The 7,992-nt window shown below is 46.2% G+C and overlaps 1 pseudogene; it reads right to left on the reverse strand.

Moving 5' to 3' along the window:
* Window positions 1-429: 429 nt before the first annotated feature.
* LOC114005637 (uncharacterized) lies at window positions 430-617 on the reverse strand (annotated as a pseudogene).
* Between the last annotated feature and the right edge of the window lie 7,375 nt (window positions 618-7,992).

Here is a 7,992-nt window from a genome sequence, read left to right on the forward strand (position 1 = left end):
AGCAGTAAAACATGACCCTCTGCGAGGCTGCCCACGTGGGAAAAAGACACCTCGCTGAGTATGCCGAGCACACGTGTGTCCAGGATCGGACTGGCTGAGGCAGGGGGCAGATCATGTGTTGAGACCCTTTTGGGGTCGCATGTCTCTGTTTCTCTCCCTCTCTCACTAAGAAAACCCAACTTCCTTTATAGTTTTCCATTACTTGTGAATGTCAGCACAAAGGACGCTGCTGGGCAGTCCTGTATAGCACAGGGGTTAAGGGAGCCAGATCCCCTCTAGCCAGCTGCGATTCAGTCCCTTCCTTGGCTTGAAAAACATGCTGGGTGTGTGTGCATGAAGCCCTAAATCCTGACAGGATGGGGGAGAGGAAGGAAGGGGTTGCAGTGTGACCACATCCCATGGGGGAGGTGCTTTTTTTTTTGCCTCAAAACCACTCTGTGCTATTTTCCTCCAACTCTCTCAAAGAGAGAGAAGAATGATTATCCATGGCAGAGGCAGTTAGAGAAGCAGCACCAAGCACAGACTTCACGCTGAGAGCGCTGTTTTCCTCCTCCGGCAGGTGCAGAGAAATGGCTGTAGTAATAGAACACAGAAATGACTCCTGAAAGTATGGTCTTGGGGGTACTTTTACTGTCCGTCTGGAGAGCACATGCACCTTCTGACAGTAATTTTTTGTTTAGTTTTGCCTGGTTTTGGACTTTATATTAATGGACTCAGACGGGTCGTTGTTTCCCGTGTTCTGTTTCTATGAATCAGGTTGCTGTAAACACCCATGTCGTGTCTCCTGATGCCCACAGCAGGAGGGAAACCTGTAGGCTTAGTACCTAGCAGAGAAGCTGCTGGATCCCAGGTGCACAGGCTCCTGGACAGTAGGTGAGCTCCGTGTGCTACCCTAAGCCCCAGCTGTACAAGTGATCCCACTTCACCTCCTTGGCAACACTTGGTGGCTTCTGATGACTTTCGTTTTAAGGAATTATTTTTATTTAATTAAATTAACAATTTTATTTATTTTAATTTGACCAGACAGAGAGAGAGCGAGAGCGAGAAAGCAAGCTGCCAGGTTCGGGACTCAGACCCTGGTTGGCCAAGTGAGTCAAGTGCTTCAACCACCACACCACCTGCTGGCCCCTCTGACTAAATTTTTGACAAACTGGTAGATGTGAAATGGGTTTTCCTTGTGTTTTAATACATGTTATACTGGTTACAATGAAACTAAATATCATTTCTTATAGGCCAGCAGGTGGCATGGTGCTTAAGGTGCTGAACTCCCACATGGCCAACTGTGGTGTGAGTCCTGGACCCTGGGGCTTGAAAAACCATGCCAGTGCATGTGTGTGCATGCCTAAGATCCTAGAGGAGGAGAAGGGATTATGGTGTGGCCATCCCCTCTGGTGGTGGGGGAGTGATTTCTCACTTTTCCTTCACTCTCTCTCTTTCTCTCTCTCCAGTGGGTGCACATGCCTTGTAGAAAACAAAACAAAACAAAACAAAAAACAAATATAAACAAACAAAAGCCTCTTAGTCATTATTTTCCACCCCTTTTCCTGCTGGGTTACTTGACAGTTTGTAAAACAATTGATTTGATATCATTCTTTTTTCTTTTAGATAATTTTTAAATTTAACCTCATTTATTTATTTATTTATTCTTTTTTAGAGAGTTTTGTTTTTTAGCTATAGGGCGCGTGCACTCGCCAGACAGACAGAGAGAGACAGAGACACAGAGAGACAGAAAGTGAGAAATCACCCCCCAGGGGGTGGCCACGCCGCAATCCCTTCTCCTCCATTCTCCTCTTGGGCTCTTGGGCACGCACGCACAAGCACCCGGCATGAGTTTTAAGCCACTGGGTCCAGGATGCGAACTGCGGTCGATTACGTGGGAGTCCAGCGACATAGCCATTACGCTAACTGCTGGTCCCTTTATTTATTTATTTTAATTTGACCAGAGAGAGACATAGTGGGGGGTGGAGGAGTGAGAAAGCAAGCCACCAGGTCTGGGACTTGAACCGCAGTTAACCACGTGGGAATCCAGCACCCTAAACACCACCCCACCTGCCGGCCCCCTGTCAGAGTTCTTTCTATATTGCACAATAGATAGCAATCTTCTGTTGGTCCTCGGTGTTACAATTGCTTCTCACATCTGGACTTCGTCTTTTCACTTTCTTGCGGCATCTTTTCATGAATTTGTTTGTTTGTTTGTTTAGACTTGCTATAGAGTGTATGCGCTTACTGGAGAGAGACAGAAAGAGATGGAAAGTGAGAAAGCATACCCCGGGGGGTGGGGGGGAGGCCACCTGTAATCCCTTCTTCTCCATTCTCCTCCCAGGATTTTGGGCATGCCCGCACCCAGGAAAGGTAGGCTGCCAGTCCGGGACTCTAACCATGCAGTTGGCCACGTGGGATCCAGCTGCCTTAAGCACCACGCCACCTGGCCGGCCTGATTATTGTTTTTATACTCAGGCTTATCCGTGTTTTCCTTTAAGATGTAAACTTCTCGGTGTTTTGTTTAGAAATCATTCCCTACCCCAAGATCGAAAGACAGTTCCGTGTTGTCTTCTGAAAGCTATGAAGGGCTGCCTTTTATCCAGGTCCTTAGTCGGTGCAGTCGGGTTTTGTATCTGGTAAGAAACCGAGATTGATTTGCTCCACGTGACATAACTGGTGTGTCAAAAGTGAGAATTCCGACTAATTCATTCTATTAAGAGCACCAGAGCCCAGGTCCTTAGCCAGTCACCTCTGTATCTTTTCTTTTTTAAAAAAATTTTATTGTTATTATATATTTTTAAAATTTTTTTGGAGGGGCTTTTGCTATAGGGTGCATGCGCTCACCAGAAAGACAGACAGAAACAGAGAGACAGAAAGGGAGAAATCAACCCCTGAGGGGATGGCCACATCGCAATCCATTCTCCTCTCGGGATCTTGGGTACGCACATGCACCTGGCGTGAGTTTAAGGCACCGGATCCAGGACTCGAACTGCAGTTGACTCCATGGGAGTTCAGCGACATAGCCATTACGCCAACTGCTGGTCCCACCTCAGTGTCTTTTCTACATGGCTATCTCTCTCCTGTATCAAGAGTCTTTTTACCTTTCCTTCTGTCTTTTCTCATCGCACGAACCTGTTCTTGCCCTTCCGGTTCTCTGTAGTTGCCTACGTTTCTGTCCCTAATCATCTCCCAAAGGTCTCACCTCTTACTGTTGCCTTAGAGCTTAAATTCTCGTGGGACTTTGGAGGGACAAACGCATTCAAGCCACAGCAAATACCTTTTCATAATTTTCTTCAAGATGTTCTTGTACATCTTTTGTTAAGTTTTTGTGAACTAGTCATTTGCCATGCTGTGGTGAGTTTATTGTTCCTAATATTCCATCTTCTACTTGTTGCTGGTGTACACCAAGCCAGCTGCATTCTCTGTGTTGGTTTTATACCCAACAACTCTTTTTTAACATCTTAATTTTAATAATTTACCAGTGGGGTTTTTATTATGCTACATAGTCCATCACAGCATCTGTGAAAATGACCAAGTTATTTCTTCCTATCCAATTCTTATACCTTTTATCTTTCCTATCTTGTTTTACTGAGCAATTAATTTTCCCAAATTAGATCCATCATCCAAAGCCTTGTGGGGCCAAATGTGTTCTGGAGTTCCAATATTTAAAATTTAAAAAGGAGCTACAATAATGACCATATATTACAGAACAATAATATTTCTGCCATGGAAGTTAACATCTGCATCAATGGCCTACCTAGAAAAAGATAATAGTCACTTTTTATTTTTCTCAAAAATTAAATTTCTCATCTTTAATGAGGTAGTGGACTTTATACAAGTAAAAATAATAATAATAAATAGGGACCAGCAGATGGCATAATGGTTAGTTGCTGGACTCCCATGTGGTCAGTCGCAGTTTGAGTCCCGGCTTAAAACTCACACCTGGCGCATGTGCGTGTGTGCCCGAAATCCCAAAAAGACAATGGAGGAGAACGGATTATGGTGTGGCCATCTCCCCTGGGGTGATTTCTCGCTTTCCGTCTCTCTCTCTCTCCAGTGAGCACAGTGCCCTACAGCAAAAATCTCTCAATAATAATAATAATAATAATAATAATAATTTCCCTAAACCTCAATAAATAATTTTAAAACCCAGATTATAAATTGCAAAAAAGTCAGAGAGAGAAAAAGGAGTGTTTTCTATTAGCTGGCGAGCACTCTACCAGTGCTGTGAAGTCGTGGCTCTGGTCCCCAAGGCCCTGCCTGGTCTGGCCCTGCTCTCTCCCCATCACACATTATCTTGGGGTACGTTGGCCATCTTCCATGTCCTTCAGCTCCCCATGTTTTTTCCTTCCTCGATTCCCACATTCCCATCTCCCTGCCTGGAATGTCACCTCCTTTCCTGCCTTTCCTACCTCCTGTTTTCCTTTCTCCCTGCTCTACGTGTCTGACTTTTTGTTATTATTAATGATTATTTCTCCTCCTCCTCCTCCTCCTTTCTTCTTTCTCTTCCTTCTTGTTTGCTACAGGATATGTGTGTTCACAAGAGAGAGTGAGAAAGCAAGCACCAGGTCCAGGACTTGAACTGTAGTCGGCCATGTGGGAGCCCAGCACCTTAACCACCACACCACCTGCTGGCCCTGTGTACCTGACTTTTACTTACTTTCTCAGCTTAGAAATTGCGGCCTCTGGAAGGTTTCCCTAGTCCCATATTGTATCAGTCTGTCATTGCACTGCTAACCGAATGCTGGAGGCCGGGTGGTGTAGAAAGAAGTAGAGGTTTGTTCGGCATGGTTTGGGGGTCCACGGTCCAAGACTCACTTCTGGTGAGGCCACAGCATGCTGGCGACAGGGTTCTGGACGGAGCGACTGTCCGTACCTTCTCCTGGTCTCGCTCTCTCAAACGCACCAGAACTCAATCACAGTGTTCAGGTCTAACAGCCGTACCAGACTCAAGGCCGCACCCTGGGACACCACAAAGGGGTTACGCTTTCACTTCACCTTTACAGTATGACCAGGTCCAGCACGTGAATTTCGGGACATCCAAACTGCAGTTCACCCCGTTAACACTCCCATTCTCCAGTATCGTTCCAGCGCCTCACACAGCTCGGTGTGGGGTCACTCCCAGCAAGAACGGCTGAGTTACTGCCCGTATTGTGAGGAGGGAGAGGTAAATGGGTTAGACCGAAAGGAACAAAAGAACCTCAGAAAACCCACGTAGATGAGGACACATGGCAGACCTCACGTGACAGTCCAAAGGCAGGGAGGTTCCGGGGTGGTGTCGCAGTCCAGGAATAGCATCATCAAAAAGCCAGGTACTTTCCGTCTGCTGGCTCTGACATCCCCAGCATGGCAGTGATGCATCTGCCTCGTGACGGCAGGATGGTTGCAGCGGTTCCAGACATCACAGGCCACTTTGAGCATGTTAGGTGAAGAAGAGAAGGGGCTTTTGAGGGAGGAAAGCCCCTCCTTCCTTCCTTCCCTCCCTCCTTCCTTCCTTTTCTTTTTTTTTTCAACAGGGCACATGTATTCAGAGGAGTGGTAAGACATCACCCCTGGGAGGATGGCCACACCACAGTCCCCATTCCCCTCGGGATTTGCGGCACACGTGCATAAGCACCCCATGTGTTTTTTTTTGTTGTTGTTGTTTTTTGTTTGTTTGTTTTTTAAGAGGGTACGTTTTTGTTATAGGGCACGTGCGCTCGCCAGAAAGACAGGGAGAGACAGAGACAGAAAGCAAGAAATCACCCCCAGGAGTATGGCCATGCCGCAATCCCTTCTCCTCCATTCTCCTCATGGGATCTTGGGCACACACACACATGCACCCGGTGTGAGTTTAAGCCACCAGGTCCGGGACTCGAACTGTGATTGACTACATGGGAGTTCAGCAACATAGCCGTTACACTAACTGCTGGTCCCATCCCATATGTTTTTCAAGCCGCTGGTTTGGGGACTTGAACCACGCAGTTGGCCGTGTGGCATCCAGCCATCTTACCCAGCACGCCACTGGCTGACTGAGGAGAGCCTTATTCAGTTCCTGTGTACCGTAGTAGATAACCCCCCACCTGGTGGACACGGCCTATCTCTGGTTGGCCAGGGCGATGTCACATGTCCATGCTCAGCTGCAAGGGAGCTGGGAAGTGACCGCGTGAGTCAGGAACTCGGCCAGGGGGACAACGGGTGTGGGTGGAGGCTGGCCGCTGCATCTGTCCCGAGGGCCATCTTACAGACCGAGGGCCGTGGACAGGCCAGTCTGACAAAGGACTGGAATCAGCCAGTGGAAAGCACACAGGTGCATCTGTTCTGAATGCGTCTTCTCTGCCCCTTCTCTCTGCGCACTGGTGGTTCCCACAATTTGGCCTGCACAAGGAGAAAGGGCCACTCGTGAATTTTGCTTGTTTTTGCCTCTTAGCTCCTCCCCCTCTCCCAAGTGTCCTGTTGGTCTGGCCAGCCCTGTGTGTCTGTGGCTCAGGTACTTGACCATTCAGATCCCTTCTCTCAGAGAGGGATGGCACCTGTGTATTTGCTTAGACTTCGCTTAGAACTAGAAATGGGACCTAGTGGTTAAGGTGGGCGCGATGCTGCATGGCTGACTGGTTTGAATCCTGGCCCTGGAGCCTTGAAAGCCATACCAAGAATGTGCTGTGGCATATATGCCCCACATCCTGATAGGATGGAGAAATGGAGGAGGAAAGACTGTGGTGTGAGCACACCCCATTGGGTGCCTTCTCCCTCTGACAAGTGTGTATGCCTTCTGACAATTAATTGTTAAGCATTTTGGTAGAAATTTTTTTTCATTGGCATCAACCAGGTTTCAGGTGCTAGGATCTTAACTTTTTTTTCTATGATATTTTTGTAAAATCTTTGTAAAATTTTTGTAAAATTTTGCCTTACTTCCCCCTCACTATCCACACCGGAAATATTTATGTAGTTTAGAAATAAGCCAGCATTTAGGACCAGCAGGTGCCATGGTAGTTAAGGCGCTGGGCTCCCACATGGTTGACTGTGGTTCAAGTCCCGGACTCTGCGGCTTGCAAATCACACTGGGAGCATGTGCACACTTACCCAAAGTAAAGAAGTAAATAAAGATATACTGAAGTCAGTAGGATCTTTTCTACTCAGTTATTTATTTAGTCATTTATTTACTTTGCTACAAAGCATGGGGGCTTCCTAGAGAGAGAGACAGAGATAGAGAGAGAAAAAATGAGAAATCACCCCCATGGAGGTGGCCATGCTGCAATCCCTTCTCCTCCATTCTCCTCTCAGGATCTTGGGCACGCACACACATGTGCCCAGTATGAGTTTCAAACCTCCAGATCATGGACTGAACCGCAGTCGGCCATGTGGGAGTCCAGCGACATAACCATTATGCCATTTGCTAGTCCCCAGAGCCCCTCTTTTGTCAGTAATACTCAGACATTTTCAACCCAAGGAGCGTGCCACCCTGATTCACACAGCAAGTTCAGAAACAGCAGATGAAAATGTGACTTATAGAACCTTCACCTGCCAGTATTGTCAAAGCGTAAGGCACCTGTGCTCCTTGACATGAACCTTCTAAGCCTGTCTTTCACATTTTATCCATTCTTTTCTGTGGGTCAACACTTTCTTTTTCATCCCTACAAGGCTTGATATTTTTAGGTCAAAAAATCTGTACACATTTGAGTATTTTCTTAAAACAGAAATACCCAAATATGTATAATGAGAAAAAAGTAAAATTAAATTAATTTAAATCTGTGTTAAAAGTTTGAGAAGTGGGACCAGCAGATGACTTGGGGGTTGAGGCTCTGGACTCGTACATGTCGACTGTGGTTCGAGTCCCGAACTTGGCGACTTTCTAACTCCCCTGCCATCTCTCTCTGGTTAACATGCATGCCCTATAGCAAAATAAAAATAATACTACTAATAAATAAAATTAACTAAATAATTCTTCAAAAAAATTTTTTTAGAATTATTTTATTTAACTTTATTTATTATTATTATCATTATTATTTTCCAGTTTGATCAGAGAGAGAC

The sequence above is a fragment of the Tupaia chinensis genome, unplaced genomic scaffold (genome assembly GCF_000334495.1).
Source record: "Tupaia chinensis unplaced genomic scaffold, TupChi_1.0 Scaffold144168_1, whole genome shotgun sequence".
Lineage (NCBI taxonomy): Eukaryota > Metazoa > Chordata > Mammalia > Scandentia > Tupaiidae > Tupaia > Tupaia belangeri.